General features: G+C 35.7%; 1 protein-coding gene across 4 annotated transcripts in view; it reads left to right on the forward strand.

Moving 5' to 3' along the window:
• Positions 1–22475, forward strand: part of GPC5 (glypican 5) — a 1400523-nt gene that overhangs the window by 44303 nt on the left and 1333745 nt on the right. The window lies entirely within an intron of this gene.

Below are 22475 nucleotides of genomic sequence, written 5' to 3' on the forward strand. Positions count from 1 at the left end.
GATAAGGTTAAAATGTTATATCTTTCCTTAGAAATGAACCTTTTCTTATTTCTCTGGACTTCAATATGCTCATATATTTCTAAAATATATAGTAGATACTAAGTCCTTATTCTGGAAAATTTCCAGTTATACATATATAACTGGAAATATATAATTCTATAAATGTTATTCTAGAGTTTGACTGTAAGTGACATTTGGAACACAAATTATTTAAATTTTTTTGGATTTTGTTCTCTTGGCTAATTAAATTTTTATTCCTCTATTATATGTTTTTGAAAGATTGGCAAGCCTGTCCTCTTGTGTTGAAATGTTATATTCAGGAATTTATTAAAAAATAGATTCCTATTTTTAATGAACTGTAGGAATATGTTTGAAATTAAATATCTTATTTTAAAAAGCAGGTGAATTGAGAATATGAATATAAGTTGTGAATTTTCATCCTTTATGCTAACAGATACTAGTTACTGTAAAGTATATAGCTATTGTATAGCTGCTACCGTAAAATTAAAGTGTATATAAATATACACATATACAGTAAAAGACAGAATATAGTTAATATTCAGATATATTAATATGAGGGCAAATAGATTTATATAAATGTTAACAATATCAAGCATAGAGTGCATTAATCTTATTTAAGTCACTTCAGCTATGCTTTACAGAAGTGGACAATATTTAAAGTTTTTCCTAGGAAGGATAAAGGTGTATTATTATTTCTAACACTAAAAATTACTTGATCAAGGTTAAGAGAACAGGCAGCCTAGGCTGGCAGTGTTGAGGTGACTTGTTTGTTTCCATCTCTAGCCCTGAGAGCAGACACACAGCAAATATAATTAAATTAACTGTATGAATGAAGGAATAAATGAATTAATGGTACTTAGGAAGAAAATGGTTCAGAAATGAGAGATTCCTTTCCTCTCTTCTTCCCTTCCTCCTCCTCCTTCCTTTCTTTCATTCCTCTGTTGATGCATTTAGTGTGTCTTTTGAGGACTTACTGGGTATAAGCATCATCAGGTACTTAGATTGCATACAGTTGTCAAAATGTTAAATCCATTTTACTTTTACTGGATCACTCAGACTCCTAATATGCCGACATATTTATTAGTTTATTAATTTCTAAACCGGAAAGAGGCACAGGATAGTGTTTATGTCAGCGCATTCTGAATGGGATTACATTCTTTTCCTTGTTCAGTTTTAGGCAGTGCATGGTTTAGTGTGTTATCTCATGAAATGTTAAAAATTGTTTCTTTTGAATCTCAGCAGGCTGATATTAATTATGAGAAACCAAGCAACTTTTCTGTTCTAGATTAAAGTTGCAAGTGCTTAAATTACTTTTCAGCTGGAAATAAAGCTTGCTTCACAGGAAATAATATCCATAGTAGAAAAATATTAACTATAGATCTAAGGTCAGGTTTACTTTTTCCAAGTTTTTTAAAAACCTTAAGAAGTAAACTGTCAGTTGTTTTAATTCTGACAAATGATATGTTATGATAATATCACCTATGGCTGTGGTCATCTCATCTGGCAAGCACAATAATTTGCTTATGGCTGGTGAAACAGTTATTGAGTTTAAACACACTTTCAGTTAAATCTTTTCAATGGAAAACTATACATTTATTGGCTGGATGAGTTAACATTTAATTAGATATTTATCATTTTGCTATTTGTTTTTAAATTTTGAAACTCTGAGCAGATACTCAGGAAATATAATTAAATAAACAGCATGAATAACTGAATGATTCTTAGTAAGAAGACGATTCTGCAATAAAATAAGAGATTCTCTCTCTCTCTCTCTCTCTCCCCCTCCCTCCTCCTTTCTTCTGCCTTAACAGTAGCTTGTATCTGTTAGCATAAAGGAAGAAAATATACAAATATTTTCATATTCTCATTCTCAAGTCACCTGCTTTTTTTTTTAATTGTACTTTAGGTTTTGGGGTGCATGTGCAGATCATGCAGGATTGTTGCATGGGTACACACATGGCAATGTGGTTTGCTGCCTCCATCCCCCTGTCACCCACATCTGGCATTTCTCACCATGTTATCCCTCCCCGACCTCCCCACCACCCCTTCCCGCTGTCCCTCCCTTGGCTCCCCCAACAGACCCCAGTGTGTGATGCTCCCCTCTCTGTGTCCATGTGTTCTTATTGTTCAACACCCGCCAATGAGTGAGAACATGCAGTGTTTGATTTTCTGTTCATGTGTCAGTTTGCTGAGAATGATGGTTTCCAGATTGATCCATGTCTCTACAAAGGACACGAACTCATCATTTCTTATGGTTGCATAGTACTCCATGGTGTATATATGCCACATTTTCCTTGTCCAGTTTATCGTCAATGGGCATTTGGGTTGGTTCCAGGTCTTTGTTATTATAAACAGTGCTGCTATGAACATACGTGTGTATGTTTCCTTATAACAGAATGATTTATAATCCTTTGGGTATATACCCAGTAATAGAATTGCTGGGTCAAATGGAATTTCTGTTTCTAGGTCCTTGAGGAAGTACCACACTGTCTTCTACAGTGGTTGAAGTAGTTTACACTCCCACCAACAGTGTAAAAGTGTTCCTGTTTCTCCACATCCTCTCCAGCATGTGTTATCTCCAGATTTTTTAATGATCGCCATTCTAACTGGTGTGAGATGGTATCTCAATGTGGTTTTGATTTGCGTTTCTCTAATAATCAGTGATGATGACCATTTTTTCATATGTTTTTTGGCTTCATATATGTCTTCTTTTGAAAAGTGTCTGTTCATTTCCTTCTCCCACTTTTGGATGGGTTTGTTTATTTTTTTCTGGTAAATCTGTTCTGGTTCTTTGTAAATTCTGGATATTAGCCCTTTGTCAGATGGGTAGATTGCAAAAATTTTTTCCCATTCTGTTGGTTGCTGGTTCACTCTAACGATTGTTTCTTTTGCTGTACAGAAGCTCTGGAGTTTAATTAGGTCCCATTTGTCTATTTTGGCTTTTGTTGCCAATGCTTTTGGTGTTTTAGTCACCTGCTTTTAAAAATAAGATATTTAATTTCTCAAACTCCTGAGCTCAAACTCTGTTGCTCAAATAATCCTCCAACCTCAGCCTCCTGCACTGGGACAACAGGCATGTTTATAGTCATTTAATCCTGTGCAGAGGGAATCATAGGGATGATTTTGAAAGCTACCTGTGTGTTGACTAAAGGACAGGACATTTGGGAGATTACAACTAGTTATGTTTTTGAGATTAATCTGTGTATCCATCCCTTTATCCATTTAATTTGATTTATAAAATTCATTTTTATAAATATGTAACATTTACTCATTATTCTGTTATGGATATTTTAATAATTTTTAACTTACTTTTGGACTTAAAATGTTGCAGTGAACATTCTTGATCATATCCCATGGGTGCATGTTTTTCCAGGGTTCATGCATAGAAGCACAGTTGTGTTTTATAGACTATGCACACTGTTTACTATATATTTACTAAAATTGCTCTTCTAAGTAGCAAAACCAATTTAAACTCACCCTGGTAGTTTTTGTGTGTTCTCATATTTTCACATTTTCCCCAACACTTAAGTATTGTGAGAATTTTTAAAGTTTTGCTGAACTGATAATGATGTTGTATCTTATTTTCTAAATGTGTGGTCCTCTCTGATTATTAGGGTGTCTGAATATCTCTTCACATGCAGTTCTTTATATTTTCTTTGTTTTCCCTTGTGAATAAATCATATCAATATGCATACACATTTAGAGGATATATACCATGTTGTATTCTGTATGTATTTAAAATTTCTATCCTAGGTACAGATACCACATTGGATTTCTACATCTTAAGGTTTTAACTAAAGTAATTCAAATTTCTTTTTACGTGCTATAGAAATCCAAGTTCCCCTTGTGGTTTCTGCACCTCCCAAGGCTTGTGGTCACATGGTCACTCCTACCTCTGCTCCTTGCTTTTTAAATATTTGCTGTTGTCTGCCTCTTTCCTGTGATATTAACTTTATATGATTTTTTTACGTCAATTTCCAGTTCCCAAAACACACATACTATATACCTGCAACCCACCTCATGATGTAAATGTAAAATGACTTATGAAGTGATGACGATAGAGGAAGACAAAGTCTAAAGACCACATGCTTTCAATAATTTCCGATTGCATGTTGATTTCTGTTTTTGCAAATCTTTTCCAGCCCTCCAACATCAATCCATGAAGCCACCATTCTCACATCCGTCACTTTGGCCCAGAGATCTCCCACTCTTGTGTGTTACTCTCCTCTCCTCCCTGGGTAGTGAGATAATATATCTTCCAGTCCCCTTACATTTATTATATAAGCATAGAAATATTAAATAACTACCACAGGGCTTGGAGGATGAATGTAAATGGAATATTATTTGATCAGCCTGTTTGTTAGATACTTCAGGAGCAATGATTTTTTCCAAATCAAACGTACAAAGTATAGTGATCCTGTATAAGCTATAGATAAAGTGTATGATCTTTTTTTGTATTAATGATTTAATTTTATATTTTTAAATGTTAACTTTTTTTTTTTTTGCAAAATGTTAGCTTTTGTAATCTGTGGAAAGAAAGAAACAGTTATTAGCTTCTTTTAAAACATAATTAATTTATCTTAGAAATATTTGCTTTTAAAAGCAATAATAATCTGCAAAGTTAATAATTTTTTAAGTTCCAAAATATATTATATTTATATGATTTTTTTCTTATTATACTAAATATTTTTGGAAAAAATAAAAACTGAATTAAAAGAATATTTTAATAAATCGTTTGTAGAAATATGTATCAAGGGAAAATTGTAATGTAAATATTCTGCGATATGATACTCATTTTGTAACTTGATATATATGAATTTTTTAAAAAATTTTTACACCAGGGAACAAAGTTTACCATTATATTGGTAATGATACATAAAACTTGCATGCTGTAAAAAGTGAAATTCATGAGGGTTTTTTGTTTTCTAGTTTAGCCTTGTGCACTTTGTATCTGAATATGTTTTTTTTTTTTTTTTTTTTTTTTGCAAATGTTATCAACTAATATGGTATCAACTAATACGTTTTGCAAATACGTGTCATGGAATTATCATTTCTGTTCAGTAAAATGTTTTAATATTAAAAGTAGGATATTTCCCTGTTTATAAGAGGCTGATGGAAAGACACAGACTAAGGGAGCATTCGAATATATTTAAGTTTACTTTATGTAAATAACAAAGTTACAGTAAAAGTGAGTAATAATTTTATTACAAATTATTACCATCCTATTACTATTATAAATTCTATTCGCAAATTTTGTTGAAATATATCTTGATGTACTACATTACTTGCCAGCTTTTCTGGTAGGGATTTTTTGATAGCTATTTTTGTATCAAAATATTTAGTTTTTGGAAGCATGACTTACCCTGTTAAATATCCAACGTAACTAATTACTTTAAAAAATAATATTTTCAGCATTTTGAGGTCTTATGGTTTTATGTTTTTTTAAGACCTGATGGTTAATGACCACATTAATTAGTTTTATAGGAAAGATAAAATAACGATACTGTTAAAATATCTAAGACATTATTTTAGAACTCAATATTTTTCCCTTTTACTTTATCATGGTTATTATGTGGCATATAGCACATGACAGCATCTTGTTCTCCCTTCTACCTGTTGTCAGAGCACTCAATTTTTAGGGTGACCACACTGAATGGCTCTGTGCTTAGGGACAGCGCACCCTGCCACAGCACAGGGGATGATATGAAATGGAAGTGTGTATGTGGTTTGAAATATTTCTTTGTGGGAAATAGAAAAGGTAATTAACTAAAACCAGGTAGAAGCTTAACAGTGGAGACAATAGTAAAACCTGTATCTATGATGGAGTGACTGCTTTCGTTTTTATCCTTTCCTAGTGCCTAGGGAGAAGGTACAAGTAGAGGAGTGCTGACATGAGGTTGAGCAGGTACAGTGGAATGCTGAAGGTGGTGGGAAGTCCATTCATCCATCCAACAGTCATGGGGAAGCCTGCATATGCTGGCACTGTTTTAAGTGCTTGGATGCATTGGTGAATGAAACAAGCATCCCTATCTTGATAGTACCCATTTCAATCAGGGAAGATAGAAAATATACAAACATAATACAGATACAAGTTAGGATGTATTAAATATTTGGAAAAATATATAGATCAGGGTGAGGGGGATGGAAATACTAAAGGGCAGCAATTTTAAATTGGATAATCAGGGGAAATGTGGCATTTCAGCAAAAATTTGAAGAGGGTGTAGGAGTTAGTCATGTGGATATCTGGGAGAAACACATTCCAGGAAAAGGAAATAGCCGTAAGGTAGAGCTGGGCCTCAGCTGTCAGAGGAATAGTAGCAAGAAGGCAGCATTTATGGAGGATAGGAAGGGTGATTGGATAGGATATAACAGGCCATGGGGGCAGGTCTTGTGGGGCCTCTTAGGCTTTTACTCTGAAACAGGAGTTTTTATCATAGGTGTGGTTTGATTGTAAAATAATCATCCGGTCTTCCCACTGCCAACATTATACTGAATGGGGAGAGGTTGAAAGCTTTCCCTGCTGAGAGCTGGAGCAAGACAAGGATGCCCACTTTCATCACTTCTATTCAATGTAGATATAGAAATGGTGAACAAACATGAAAAGATGCTCAACATCACGAATTATCAGGAAAGTGCAAATCAAAACCGCAGTGTAATACCACCTTACTCCTGCAAGAATGGCCATAATTACAACATTAAAAAATAAAAGATGTTGGCATGGATGTGGTGAAAACAGGGCACTTTTAAACTGCTGGTGGGAATGTAAACTACCCTGATTACATTGATCCAGCATTACCACTACTAGATATCTATCCAGAGGAAAAGAAGTCATTATATGAAAAAGCCACTTGCACATACGTGTTTATAGCAGCACAATTTGCAATTGCAAAAAATATTGAAGCAGCCCAAATGCACATCCATCAATGAGTGGCTAAAGGAAATGTGGTGTGTATATATATATATATATATATATATGTGTATATATATATGACTATATATAACTATATATATAGTTTTATATATATAGTTATATATAGTTTTATATATATATATAATGGAAAACTACTCAGCCATAAAAAGGAACAAAAGAATGACATTTGCAACAACCTAGGTGGAGTTAGACACTATTTTTCTAGTAAAATAACTTGGGAATGGAAAACCAAACATTGTATTCTCACTGATAAGTGGAAGCTAAACTATGAGGATGCAAAGACATAAGAATGATACAAGGGGCCAGGTGTGGTGGCTCATACCTGTAATCCCAGCACTTTGGGAGGCTGAGGCAGGTGGATTGCCTGACATCAGGAGTAGGAGACTAGCCTAACCAACAGAGTGAAACCCCGTCTCTACTAAAAATACAACAAAATAAAATAAAATAAAATAAAATAAAATAGCTGGGTGTGGTGGCGGGTGCCTGTAATCCCAGCTACTTGGGAGGCTGAGGCAGGAGAATCACTTGAACCCAGGAGGTGGAAGTTGTGGTGAGCAGAGATTGCGCCATTGCACTCTAGCCTGGGCAACAAGAGCGAGACTCTGTCTCAAAAAAAAAAAAAAAAAGAATCATACAGTGGACTTTGGGGACTCATGAGGTAAAGTTAGACATGAATGAGGGATAAAAGACTACATTGGGTGCACGATGCTTGGGTGATGGGTGCACCAAAATCTCCAAAATCACCACTAAAGAACTTAACCAAACTCCTCCACCTGTTTCTTAAAAACCTATTGAAATAAAAAAAAAAAAAAGGTTGTAGTGAGCTATGATTGCACCACTATACTCCAGCTTGGGAGACAGAGCAAGACTATCTTAAAAAATGATAAAATGAAATAAAAAAAAATAAACTATCTCGTTATCTATATATAGCCTACAGAAAGAGGCATCATGGTGACTTGGGTGTTTGCAGTGGAGGTGGCAAGATGGGTCAGCTTCTGCCTGTTGTGATCCTTAGTGGGCCCTGGACATAGGAGGAAAAGAATTGAAGCCAAGGAGGGCCTGATTATGGTAAAATATATCAAGGTTACGTCTGTGATGGAGGCACCTGGAAGGTAGTGGATTTAAGAATCCCAGGCTGTAGGAGGGGCTTCCATGTGGACTTTGGAGTCTCCAAATCTGTAGGTAGAGTTGGAGTGAGACAGACTATGACCTGTTTCTCCAGAGTTCTCAAAGAAAGGATATTGTTGGTGTGACAGAGCCATCCAGTGGAGGCTAACCTTATACAGGGTAGAAAAGTAATTAATGGTCTTGGAAGAGCCAGGAGATTTCCAGTGTCCCTCTACTGTCTGACTCTGTAAAGTAATAAAATATTTCTGTAAAAAAGTATATCTAGATATGAAAATAAAATTGATTTTGATATTCACAGTTCTACACAATGAAACATATTGCCAATATTTACTATAATTTAAAAGTAAAGGGCATTTAATAAATAAATAATGCAAATAAATAAAATCAACTTTGAACATCGAGGGGGGAATGTGTGTAATGAGGTGGCATTCTATAAAGATATATGATGAAAATCATGAGTTTGTATATGAGAAGTTTGTTTTCACTTTAATTATAAAAGGTACAACATGCTTATGTAAAAGTTGAAAATAGAATTCTTTGTTAGTCAATAACCCAGTTAACAAGTAAATTAATATGGTGAACTTAAGGCTCTTGGGACTCAATTTTGAAGTCTTAGTTGTAATTCTCATAATAGCAGGAACACATTTGCTGTTCTTATATGAATTAAATTCTTTTAACAGAACAATATTAATAGTTATCAATCATTTAAATGATATCTTTTTATCTTTTTTTGCATGGGAACAGGGCAGAGTCTTACTTGTTGCCCAGCCTGGAATACAGTGGTGCGATCTTAGCTTACTGCAACCTCCACTTCCCGGGTTCAAGTAATTCTCGTTCCTCAGCCTCATGAGTAGTTGGGATTATAGGTGTATGCCACCACACTGGACTAATTTCTTTTTGTGATTTTAATAGAGACAGGGTTGCACCATGTTGGCCAGGCTGGTCTTGAACTCCTGGCCTCAAGTGATCCACCCACCGCAGCCTCCCAAAGTGCTAGGATTACAGGCGTAAGCCACCATGCTAGGCTGATATATTTTTATTATATTATGTCTTATCAAATTAGAAGTATTTACAGCTTGTGTAACTGACATTACTGTCAAATCTAAAATTGTTAAATGACATAACTTATTGTAAACTATGAAATATAGTTTATTAAAAATGTAGAAATGTTTTTAATATTTCAGCTTTTTTTTCTATAGCCTTGTAAGATCAGATTAAGATGAGAATATTATACCATTATTCATAATATTTATTTGGTAAAGGGATAAGATAAAATGGAAAATAAGATACCTTTCTTTCCTCAGACAAATAGAGGACTTAAATTTTACAGCCGTTTCTCAATGTAGCTCTTCATGCTGGGAAATTACCCATGCATATCTTTGTGCTTTTATCATAAAATATATTTAGCAATAACTGTGGTATAGATGCTATAGCTTTATGCAGAAGGCAAAGGGCTTGAAATGGCATCACAAGACCAGAGAGTGAGAACAGTAAATAAAGGGTAATTGTTGGATAGCTACATTGTGCTTATTTTTTTCCAGGGTAATGCTGCCTGTAGGCTAACTTTTATATAAACAAAGATAATTGAACTTTTGCACCTTAAAAGATACTGTTCACTTTTACTCTTTATTTGAGTTCATTCCCTCAGGGCATAAACTTAACTCGAATGTTAACTTAGGAAATGTATTCAATATTATTTTCCTTAAGTAGAAATAAATTGAAGATACTCTGTAATAGAACAAACATTGATCTTCATTGTAGGAAACTGATTCTGTGATAGGATAGGGAATATGCCGAAGGATTTAAGAACAAGTGTCTAGAGTTAAAGGGTCTGGGCTTGGATCTGGTCTCAAGGCTTGCCATCTGGGCCTCAATTTTCCTTACTTGTATAATGGGATAATAATAGTAACTTCTTCTAGGTGGACCTCAATATCCTTGCCTATAGAATGGAACAATAATAGTACCTTCTTCTAGGCTTCAATTAACGAGGATTAATTGAGGTAGTCCCTGTAAAATACTTAGTTTGGTGACTGGTACATAATGAACACACAGCATATGTTAGCTATTCTTTATTTATGGATCATACTTTTCCCTCAATAATTGATAGGTAGTAAAACATTTCATGGCAGAAGTTGTTTAACAGTTTTTCTCTAAGTGTGTTATGGCAAATGGTGTGAAGCCAATTGTCACATTATCAGAAGTGCCGCATGGGCTAGGCAGGAGAAAGGCACTGGCGGTCTAACCTCCTGGATCCCTTCTTGGATTACTGTGCCTGATGGGGTTGCCAAGAGTCACATTGTGAGGGCTTGGGATTATGGGCAAAAATACCCTCTGAATCCACAAAGTCCCAGTCATTGAGAACAATTATTTGATGAACAATAATCATTGGTGCATTTTAAAGCAGATTTTTGGTAATAAAATGAAATTTCAAATTGTATTAAGTGGTATTAAATTGCTATGTTTTGACTTTCACTGTAATGGAAACCAATGTGAATACTAAAATCTAAGGTTTGACTAACAGACTAATGCAGAGGTACAGAGTCCATGGGAAATTATTCAATGACTGGCTTAACAAGTGCCATGGTCTTCTTGGTGTCCTTCTCCAAATGAGAATATATAGAAGAGGCTTCGAATTTTTGATACCATTTATTCATTCTGATCACATTCAGGGGTGCTTGTAGTTTATACTGGTATGTATCTTCATAAAGCTAAGCTTTTTGATTATGCTTTGTGAGTTATTAGGTAGTATCATTAACTTCAAATTAGTCCAAAAGAGCACAGAATAAATAAATGCATAGTCTTCAGAATAACGTGAGAGGTTTTGTGCATGGTAGAGTATGGCATCAGATTTAATCTAAGATGTCATTGAATTACTGTGAAGGCCCATGTTTTATTAGGATAATTTTTATTTTGGTCTAAATATTGCTAATCATTGTTTTATGAAATTATCTATAGGATATCTGTATTTCCTATCCACTGAAAATGTGAAATATGATGGCATGCCTGTACAACATTGTAGAGGGTTTTCTCTTTACACAAGGAAAGCTAGTGCAGAAAGAGATGGTGCCTAAAGTCTCTGGAAAGTATAACTTGGGAATTCTTCTCAAATCATACTCAGAAGGGTGGGTCAAAAGTGTCCATTGGTTCAAGAAGGAATGATAAATACTGTGTTCACATTCTGATGTTTGATGTGCTTATATACTAGCTGTAGTCCCAGGGCAATGCTTTAGGATGATCTAGGTCAACTGTGTGATTTTTTATTATAAAGCTTCAAAGTAGACTTAAATTATCTATGTATCTGGCAACTTCTCAACATACTTAATATATTTTAATGAAATTATGTATTTTGAATGCAGATTATATTTAAGAATATACTTAACAATTGATACCACTGTTCTAGAAAGCAATTTGATGGCAGTAGGTTAAATATGTGTTTTCTATTGGTTATATACAGTCACTCTTGATGTCTGGCAGAGCAGATTTGTTCCAGGACCCCCCTTGAAATACCCAAATCCACAGATGCTCAGGTCCCTCATATAAAATAGCATAGTATTTGCGTATAACCTACTTACATCCTCCCATAGACTTTAAAGCATTTCTAGATTACTTAAAATACTTAATGTAACACCTCTACATCACTTCATTTGCATGGATTCAACATAGTATTTGGTGTGTGGCAAATTCAAGTTTTGCTTCCTGGAGCTTTGTGGAATTCTTTTTTCTGAATATTTTCAGTACATGGTTGGTTGAATCCATGTGTGCAGAACGAATAGATACAAAAAGCCTACTATATATTGGATAATTTTTAAAGTGACTATAAAAAGACACATCCAAGCATGTTAATTTTAGTGTTTGTTGAAGTCAAGCTTTTTCTAAAATTTATATGGAAAGGCAGAGGACCTAGAATAGCTAAAACAATTTTGAAAAGGAAGTGGGAAGAATCATTTTACCTAATAATAAGGCTATGCAGCTGTAGTAATTAAGCCTGTGGTATTGACAGAGAGATACACACATAGAACAGATCAGAGAACCCCACAGTAGACCCACACAAATATGTCTAATTTTGAGAGAGGTACAAAGACTATTCAGTGGAGGAAGACTATCCTTTTCAACAAATTGTTTTGAACAATTGAATATTCACAGGGGAAGCCTAAACTTTATACACAAATGAAACCAAAATGGATCGTACAGTTTATGTAAAACTATGACACTTTTAGAAAAGAAAATAGAAGAGTCTTAGGGACCTAGGTTTAGAAGAAGTGTTCTTAGATTAAATAACAAGAGCATACATGTTTCATAAATGAGAAAATTTGGCCTTATGAAGATTACAAACCATGTTCAGTGAAAGGTTCTGTTAAGAGAATGAAAACACTGTGAGCAAATAATTGCAAACTTCATATCTATTGAAGTATTTGTATCTAGAATAGATTACGAATGCTGAAAACTCAACAGTTAAAAAAAACCCCAGTTGAAGTAAAAAATGAGCAAAATATATGAATAGACATTTTACAGAAGAGGTATGCAGATGACAACTAAGTACATGAAAAGATATGCAACATCTAGCTTTCATGGAAATATAATTGAAAGCTATAATGAGATATCACTATAACCTATCAAATATGGTGAAAATAAAAACAGTAATAACACCAATTGCTGACAAGGATGCAGAGAAGCTGGATCACTGAGACATTGTTCGTGGTAATGTAAAATGGTACAGTCAATCTGGAAAACAGTTGGGCAGTTTCTTTTAAAATTAAACATGTACTTATCGTATTGTCCAGTAAATGCATGCTTGGACATTTATCCAGAGAAATGAATTATTATGTTCATGCATAGAACTATGTATGAATGTTCATAGCAGCTTTATGTGTAGTAGCCCCAAACTGGAAATGAATGTCCTTCAACAGGTGAATCGATAAACAAATGGATGTGTTATGTCCATATCATGAAATATGACTCAGCAATAAAAAGGAATGAATTATTGATACATGCAGACACTTGGATGGACTTTAATAGAATTATGCAGACTAAAATTATAACATTCTTGAAATAACAAAATAACAGAGATGGAGAAAGATGAGTAGTTCCTGAGGTTAGGGATGGGAAGAGGGAAAGGTGGACATATATATAAATGGATAGTATGAGGGAGATTTGTGGCAATGGAATAGTTCTATGTCTTGATAATGGTGATTGTTACATGAAGCTACATTTGATAAAATTGCATAGCACTATACACACACCATACACACACACACACACAAAAAACAAACAAACAAACAAAAACCTGGGTAAGCTCTGTAGATTCTACCAATGTCAGCTTCCTGGTTTTGTTAGTGTACTATGGTTATGCAAGATGCTACCCCTGGGGGAGACTGAGTGAAGGATGCAAGAGGCTTCTGTATACGTTGTTTTTCCTTTGCAGCATCATCTGAATCTATAATCATTTCAAAACAAAAAGAAAAATAAGGAGAATAATTGCTCTTGGGACATATTCACTTACTTTAATCAATTTTTAAACTTGACCTGTTTCAACTCTCAAGTTACTGGTATGTTTCTTAACAATATATTTTTTCAACAGTCTTAGTTGTCTACAATCTTCTTGTCTTCTTGATCTCATTCACACTCACCTGCTCTTCATCTTTAATGTCATATTTATTGTAGGAGCAATTACCATACAGTAAGATGCACACTTTTTGGGCAGGTCTTCCATGAATTTTGACAAATGTATTTAGTTGTGCAACAGCCACTGCAATTAGAGAATATTTTCCTCACCCCAGATAGTTAACCTACATCTTTGTCTATTTAATTTTCCCTTTTCCAGAATGTTATGTAAATGGAATAAGACATCATGTAGCCTTCTGTGTCTAGCTTCTTCCGCTTAAGCACCACAGTTTGTTTATCTAATTTCAAATGGGAGGTGCTGCATTCTTCTTTTGTTGTGAATATATTTGAAATTGTTGATACCTTCAGTTGACTTTTCTCCGTAGACTATAATATAGTTTAGAAAAGATTTTCTTTGTAACTCTTGTACCTTGTAAGCTCTGGGCTAATTCCATTTAATTGGTGGTTTTAAAAGTCTAATACTTTTGTATTGAAATGTCTAAATATTTCACCCCAGTTTTGACAAGTACGACCTTTTCTGCCTTTATTCAGAGTACTTATCTTTAACTTTTTTCCCTCAAAGGGAAAACTTATTAAATAAGTCATCTCTGTGATTCTTTTGAATATTTCACCTGATCTAAATGCTGCAAATCGTTGATCTTCTCAATTCCAGTCCATTCTAGTAGAGAGCATAAACTTATTTAAATAAACATAGCAGCTTCATCAAAAGATTCTTCCCAGAAGTTGAATTAAACCAAATCCAACTTAAATTATGAACACTGAGAGCTCACTATTCACTCAGCTCATCTCTGGCTTTTATTAGGGACTGAACTGAGAGGGGTCTCACACCAGGTTATTTAAGGGCATATGTCTATTGCCTGAACCCTGAAGACCAGGCCATGAGCCAAGGCCATGGTGCCCAGCCAAGGAGCAGGTGCCCCTGAGAACTCAAACATCCCAGAGACTATCTGACAACCTACCGAAGAAAACAGTTCCATCACACACACATAGTAGGCAAAGAGCCAGAAAATTAGCTTAGAAGTGCTTAGGGATGGGAGGGGGTCTGGATCTCTAGAGCTGCCCTGTTGCCCTACATGTAGGAGTGCCCTGTATGTAAGTCCTGTTAAACTCATCTACTCTACAAGCTGGACTTGTCCAAGTCATTCTTTGGTCTCAGCACCTTTCTAGTTTGGGGGAAGGGGGACATGACGGTCCCAAGATTTTCTTGTGACAGAGACAAACTTTACATTTTTTTGTTTGTTTGTTCATTTGTTTCAACTGCTGTTCTCCGGAATTGAAATAGTATACATTAAAAGTTTTAAAACTGAAGTTTAATTAATGCTGTTTTGTTAAATTTTTAGACTTTGGATTCCAGGTCATTTCTTCTGGCTGACCAGGAATGATCAGGGTGACCAGGTAATATATTTTAATAGTCTGGGTGAGAGAAAAGGTAAGGAGGTGAGTTTTGCTAGTGACGATAGAGGGTAGAGGAGAAAGATTCTAAGTAGACTGCGAAGGAAAATGTAAGAGGAGCAGGTAACTGAATGGTTACGGAGTGGACTGGGAGAGGGAGGAGCCTAGGATTAACATGAGTGTTGCAAGAGAGTACTTTCAGGGGCTGATTTACAGTGTCCTTATTTTCCTTCTATCTTAGTTTTAATAAAGTTCTTTTGAAAATTCTATTCAACTCTGAGTCTGTGGGTATACTACTATGGAGAACTCATGCATTCCTTCATTAGTATTTATTTAGTATATATTGAATGCTGGGCACTGTACTGTTTTCAGGCAGTCCTTACATTGCACAATTGTGTGTTAACCGAAATACACCCAAATCTCAACTGGATCCTCCTTGCTTTACACGGCCGCATTGATCTTAGTTACCAGACAACCGTGCAGCATGAGAACTGCCAGCATTTCATCTAGAGATAGGACTGAAACTTATGACCGCTTTTAAGAAGACTAAAATCTATTGTGGAAAATAGACAAACGCCTACACTTCAATGTGCTTTGCTGTGATGGAATTAAGACATCACAGAGAAGACATCTGATTTGAATTGCTGGGGAAGAAGGTTGGAAGAAAGTCACGAAAACGGTGACATGAGGTGAAAAACAATAGTCAGGTGATCCCTACCACCCCAGAGGGAGAAAGGTTCTGGAGAGCTAAGCCATCCCCGATTCCTCCACCAAGGCCACTTCCAAGTGTGGGGGTGAGGATGGCTGGGAAGTTAGCTCGGAGACGTGCAATTCCTTGCGATTATTTTAATTTCTTGAGAGTCTGTGTTCATGTCCTTTCTCATTTTTCATTTTGCTCTCTTTTCTCATTCTTACGCTTTCCTTCCCTTCTCATGCTCTCAGTTTTTTGCTCCTTTCTCTTTTCTGTGGTTTCCTCTCACTGTCTCCTCACCTCTGTAATACTTTGGGGTTTTGTCTGTGTTGATGCTGTTTTTCAAGAACATTATTTCAGATTTAGTTATTCTTTATTCTTTTGTTTTTAGTAATATCTGTTTGAATTTTCAAAAGATTAAAACCATATGTTTTTAAAATGCTACATTAAAAAATTTTATTTCCTTCTTAGTTTCTGATTTATTAAGAAGAATTAATTATTCAACCTTTTAAGTTTTCTTGGTAATGAAAGTGTTTTAGGTAGTAAATTTTCTTGATTATAGCTTTACTGTATTGTATACATTTTATTATCAAGTGTTATTTTCATTTTGTTTTAGTCTGCAATTTTACTTTGCTTTTATTCTCTGAGGTGATCTAGACAGGTTTTAGTCAGGATTGCCCAGGTTTAGTGCAGTTACTTTGACCCCAGAATATCAATGGTTCACAATAGGTGGTATCACTTCCTGCCTAGACTGAAGGAGCAGCCCTGTCTGAGATGTTGGCCTTTAGTGAAAGAGAAAGAGGTGGCAGGAAAGATGATCCTGGCCCCAGTGCATCTGCTTGGAAGCGATGCATGTTGCTTCGACTCACATGTTGTCTGCCAATGCAAGTTCTGTGACCATGCCTCATATTGAGACATGGTGCTCTCGAATATTCCCAGCAGAATATAGATGTTCTCCCTGTAGAAATATTTGAGAGCACCACATCTCAATATGGTACCCTAAAGAATATTGATGTGGGTTGCATTGTGTCTCTCCACCCTGCCAACAATATGTTGGACTCTTCACCTTCAGTACCTCATAATGTCACTTGTTTGGCAATAAGGTCTTTGCAGAGGTAATCAAGTTAAAATGAGGTCATGAGAATGGGCCCACTCCAGTGTGATTGGTAGCCTTATAAAAAAGAGGAATTTGGACATAGAGAAATATGTACCAAGGAAAGATGATGTGAGGACAGGGGAATGCCATCTTCAAGCCAGGGGATGCCTGAGGTTACCGGAAGTGAGGAGAGTCACCTGAAGCAGTTCTTCTTAACAGCCTTCAGAAGAAACCAACTCAGCTTATAGCTTGATCTTAGACTTCCGGGCCAGGACCATGAATCCATACATTTCTCTTGTTTAAGACACTTAGGTTGTAGGGCTTTGTAACAGCAGCCCCAGGAAACCAATCCAAATGTGTTTAAAATTATATGCTTGGTCCAATTAGTCTTGCGTATTTCTAATTTTGTTATGTTTTTGTTAGAAAATTAGCCAATAAAATCTTTACTATTCATTATTTAAGTTTTCTTTATAGCTAAGATAATGGCCAGGTTTTTGTTGTTGTTGTTGCTGTTGTTTTAATGAGACAGGGCTTCATTCTGTTGCTCAGGCTAGAGTACAGTGATGAGATCACAGCTCACTGCAGCCTCCACCTCCAGGGCTCAAGCCGTCTTTCCACCTCAGCCTTCTGAGTAGCTGAGACTACAGGCATGCGCCACCATGCCTGGCTAATGTTCTCCCCTCCCCTCCCCTCCCCTCCCCCCCCCTCCGTTTCCCTCACCTCTCTTTTTCTTTTTCTTGTATCTCTTTTCCTTTCCTTTTCTTTCTTTTTTTGAGCCACAGTCTTGCTCTGTTGCCCAGGCTGGAGTGCAGTGGCATGATCTCTGCTCACTGCAACCTCTGCCTCCCAGATTCAAGCAATTGTAATGCCTCAGCCCCCTGAGTAGCCAAGATTAAAGACATGCACCACCATGTCCAGCTCATTTTTGTATTTTTGGTAGAGATGGGGTTTTATTATGTTGGCCAGGCCAGTCTCAAACTTCTGGCCCCAAGTGATCCATCTGCTTTGGCCTTCTAAAATGTTGAGATTACATCCATGAGTCACTGCATCTGGCCTAATACTCTTTTTAATTTTTTTTTTTGTAAAGGCAGGATCTTCCTATGACATTGCCCAGGCTGGTCTTGAACTACTGAGCTCCAGGCATTCTCCCGCCTCAGCCTCCTAAAGTGCTGGTACTACAGGTGTGAGCCACTGTGCCTGGCTAATCATATATGCTTTAAAAATTTGTTTAAAATGGCAAATTCTCTACTTGAAAAATTCCACTTTAATTTCAAAGGTTATATTTTTTTCTATTCAGTAATTTAACATGATGTCTTCTGATTTACTGCACTCAGAGTTTTGTAAACTTTCATTGTATAGGAATTCAGATTCATCTTTCTAAAAAAAATAACTGGCTGGGTGGTGGCTCAGATGGGTGGATCACTTGATGTCAGGTGTTCAAGACCAGCCTGGATTACATGGTGAGACCCCGTCTCTACTAAAAGTAGAAAACCTGAGTGTGGTGGTGTGTGCCTGTAATTCCAGCTACTTGGAAAGCTGAGGCATGAGAATCACTTGAACCCGAGAGGCAGAGGTTGCAGTGAGCCGAGATCATGCTAATGCACTCCAGCCTGGGTGACAGAGTGAGACTCTGTCTCAAAACACAAAACATCAAGGCCTCCCCACTCCTACCCCAGGTTTGGAAGTATGGCTTTGGTGAGTCTTGTCACTTGTTTTATTAAGTTGCTGTAACCAAGACGGTTAAAAGTGTAGTAGCTTGGTTATGTCATGTCTTCTTTTTCTCCTCATTTCTTATTTTGTGTAACATTTTCCTTTGTGTTTCTTTTTCTATAAGTGAAGCAGCACAGTGATTTCCTCCAGACAGCTCTCTACAAGTCCTGTCTATGAGATTTCTCCGTCTCTGTCAAATGCCCTTTCAAAGGTTAGAAGAAAGTGCTCTTAACTATTGCCTTTACTTACAAATGGGGATTAGACTGATAGTATCACAGTATCACAGTTCAGCTGGGAAAGGTGATGAGGTAAAAAAAAAAAATTGGAAGTGGAAAGGAAGATGGAAAGTGTAGAATACATGCTGATTTGTTTTCAGTGAATATTTTTACACCATCGGATGGCATATTGGATTTAGCTGTATGATTTGTGGCCCGTTGAAATCATCTGCATTATTCTGAATCATGCAAATATTTTGTGATGTGATTTCATATCGGGTAGGAGAGTAGTTCTGGTTTATGTGTGTTTTTCCCTTTTTACCTCTGGAACCATAACCTTGATACTATTTTAACTTACATGTTTATACATGTAAAAGTGTCTAAAGTAATTAATATAACCAATTTTGTGTCTCTAAGATTAGCTGTTTGCAAACAGCAAACAAGCCTCTGTAAGAAACTGGAGTGAATCTTTCCAGTTGGACTATATTAGAATTCCATCTACATTTTAATTTGGTTCCTGCTGTGTGGATATATTAGACTGAATCTATTACCTGGCTCAGTGGTCCTTTCAGACAATTTCCCTTTCTCATTCTGATTTTATTGTAAGTGATCGTCAACATACTGTTGAAGTCTGAAAATCCGATTTTGATCACTTCCACGAAGTGCTGATTACGATGACCTTATGTTAAACAAATAAACCAACCCCCAAGCAAGAACTGATGGAATGTTGTGATATTTAATAGATTATATTTTGGTTAAAGGTGCCAGTTATGGAGTGTTGTGTGAGACTCTATTCTTGGACACTTCTGTACTGGTTTTTCCTTTGGGTGTTGTGCAGAAGAAAATTCTATAACAATGACCCCCTTGAGGAAAGACCTGGTTTTACATTAAACATTCTTGCTGTATGTTTAATGTCCCTTTGAGTTGCCTCTTTCCCTGGTGATCATGAACCACCTGCTGTTTTTTCATTTGGAGATAATGTTTCTCTGAGTATTTATTATAATTTCAGCTTTAAATATAGTCCTTTCATGCATTTCATGCATTTAATCCTTACTGTGAAACAGATTAATGGACCTTTGGTGTAAAGCTTAGGACCATTAATTTAGTTCACTCTGGCTTTTTTAACTGTGTTGCAATTGTACTTTTTCAGGACGTGTCTAGAAGTTTGAGAGATGATGTCAGATGATAATAGCGGATGATAATAACATGGTATTTCATTTTCTCATGCTGCCCAACAATTTGATGGAGAGCAGTATTAGAGAAAAATAAATACTAGTTATTCATTCCATTTGAAGCTTGATATTCTCTTCCTCATCTTCAAAACTGTCTCGACACTACTTTGTGTCTAGTACCTTGTTTTGACTCTTTATCCTGGATCAGAGATCATTTCTTCCCACCTGTCTCCCTCTTTTCTCTTCCTATTTTAGTTTCTTTGGATATTTCATTCTTAATATAGAATTTACTCTTTCCTCCCTGTTCCTCTTGACCCTTTTATTACTGAGAAGCTTCTTGATTGAACTAAAAAGTCTAGATAGATTTATTTAGTCCTCTGCTGATCCCAAGTAACCTCACAGATTAAGCTTTTAGATTGTGATCTTCATATGGCATTCTCCAATTTGAAATTCTTTGGTGCTTTTCATTTTCTTCCTGCTTAAAATGCTGTCTAATATTGATACCTTTAAATGTCCTCTATAATCCCTATTCAAAATTAGTTCTTACTCATTTAACTCACTTTCCTTCTACAGCAGGTATTGTTTCCAGAATTCTCTGATCAATAGCGTTACTTTCCTGAGAATAGAGTTAAATCTTATATTTGTAACCATGTGTGTATCACTTTCCTTGGCACAATGTATAATCTATGGTAAATGTTCAGTTAATGTAATTTTTGTTTTTTGTTTTCCATTGTCAATTAGGGTCATCTTTAGATGGATGGGATAAAGATTCATCTTCTATTCTGTATTTACAGTTTAAGGTCATGGTCTCTGGAGTTCTTTCATCTGGGTTTATCGTGAACTCTTGTTTTGTGACTTTAGACAATTTACCTAATGTCTCTATGCCTTAGTTTCCTCATCTGTAAAATGGAGACAGTAGCCATATTGACCTTAAGAGAATTATGAGAACTGAGTAAGATAATTTATATCAAAAAGATGTTGTGTATGTACCACATATTTCTAGATTGATATTGCTAAGAATATTTCCATGAGCTAATCAAACTAAGAAAAAATTTTTATTTGGAACCCAATTTTTTATTTTATTTCTAGCCATTGCCAATACTTATGTTATTTTTATAGTAAGATTATTTATAAATATGTAAATATTTTGTATTATTAAATCAATATCTGAAAATATTGTTGAAAATGCTGATGGTAGTTTTGTAACAGAATTGAAACAGTTTTCTGAAGGCTGAATTTGTGCCTTGGTGATTGATCCCATCAAAATGAAGAGTTTGGAGAATAAGGATATAATTTCACTGTTGAATTCAACCAAGTGAACGTGTTCAGTATTTTTTTTCTGGACCTTAGTTTCTGCTAGGTGCTGAAAATACAGGAAACACTGAACTAATAGGTCTGAATTAGTCTGTTCTCACATTGCTATAAAGATATTACTCAAGACTGGGTAATTTATAAAGGAAAGAGGTTGAATTGACTCACAGTTACATATGGCTGGGGAGGCCTTAGGAAACTTAAAGTCATGACAGAAGGGGAAGTAGGCACATCTTACATGGCAGGTGAGAGCGTGAGCCTGTGAAGGAGGAACTGTCAAACACTTGTAAAACCATCAGATCTCCTGAGAACTCACTATCACAAGAACAACATGGGGAAACCACCCTCGTGATCCAATCACCTCCCTCCCTTGACACATGGGGATTATAGGTCTCTCCCTCCACATATGGGGATTTCAATTTGAGAGATTTCCGTTGGGACACAGGAAACCATATAAAGCCCCTTTTCCCATGACTTGCACATTGTAATAAGAATGATAATGAATAATTAGAATAGGCAGGAGTCAACACAGCAACAGGAGTATACTTCAGTCAGTGGAATGATTACTGAATTACGAAGAAAAACATAACATGGTTGGTTGTAGAATGCTTCCTAGTAGGGGTACAGTACAAGGTTCCCTTTTAAAAAATAATTTAATTGCAATTTTGTTTGTATGTTTCATTTCCGTATATCTGACTGCTGTAAAATTGTTGTGCCAAATCTTAGTTTTAACACAGTCATATACCTTACTGTAAGCTTCAGTTTTATCTCCTTCTTAGGTGATATTTAGAGCTCAGCATCCATCAACATAGCTTCAAGAGTACTACTAGCCAAGAAAAGGAGCTTAAACAGGCAGTTCACCATTTTATTTATACTCCAAGAATTGTAAGAAATCTGTTTATGACAGCCATTTCTCTCCTTTCAGGCTAAGATGCCTCATCTTTTAGCAGTGTTATTTGGGCAGGAATATTATGGAAAAATACTTCTTTTTTTTCCCTAGAGCACTCTCAGTTATCAATTTTATAGATTCTGCATAATACCCAACAAGAATGTAGTTTGAAGCAAGCTGTTATGATTAATTACTGCGCATTAACTGGATCTTCACTCTGCATGAAAGAATATTGGAGTTTTTTTTTTTTTTTTTAATTCTAAAACATTGTTGCTTATATTAAATTTGAAATGCATC

Source organism: Sapajus apella, unplaced genomic scaffold (genome assembly GCF_009761245.1).
Source record: "Sapajus apella isolate SASKATOON/1434 unplaced genomic scaffold, GSC_monkey_1.0 scaffold9, whole genome shotgun sequence".
Taxonomy (NCBI): domain Eukaryota; kingdom Metazoa; phylum Chordata; class Mammalia; order Primates; family Cebidae; genus Sapajus; species Sapajus apella.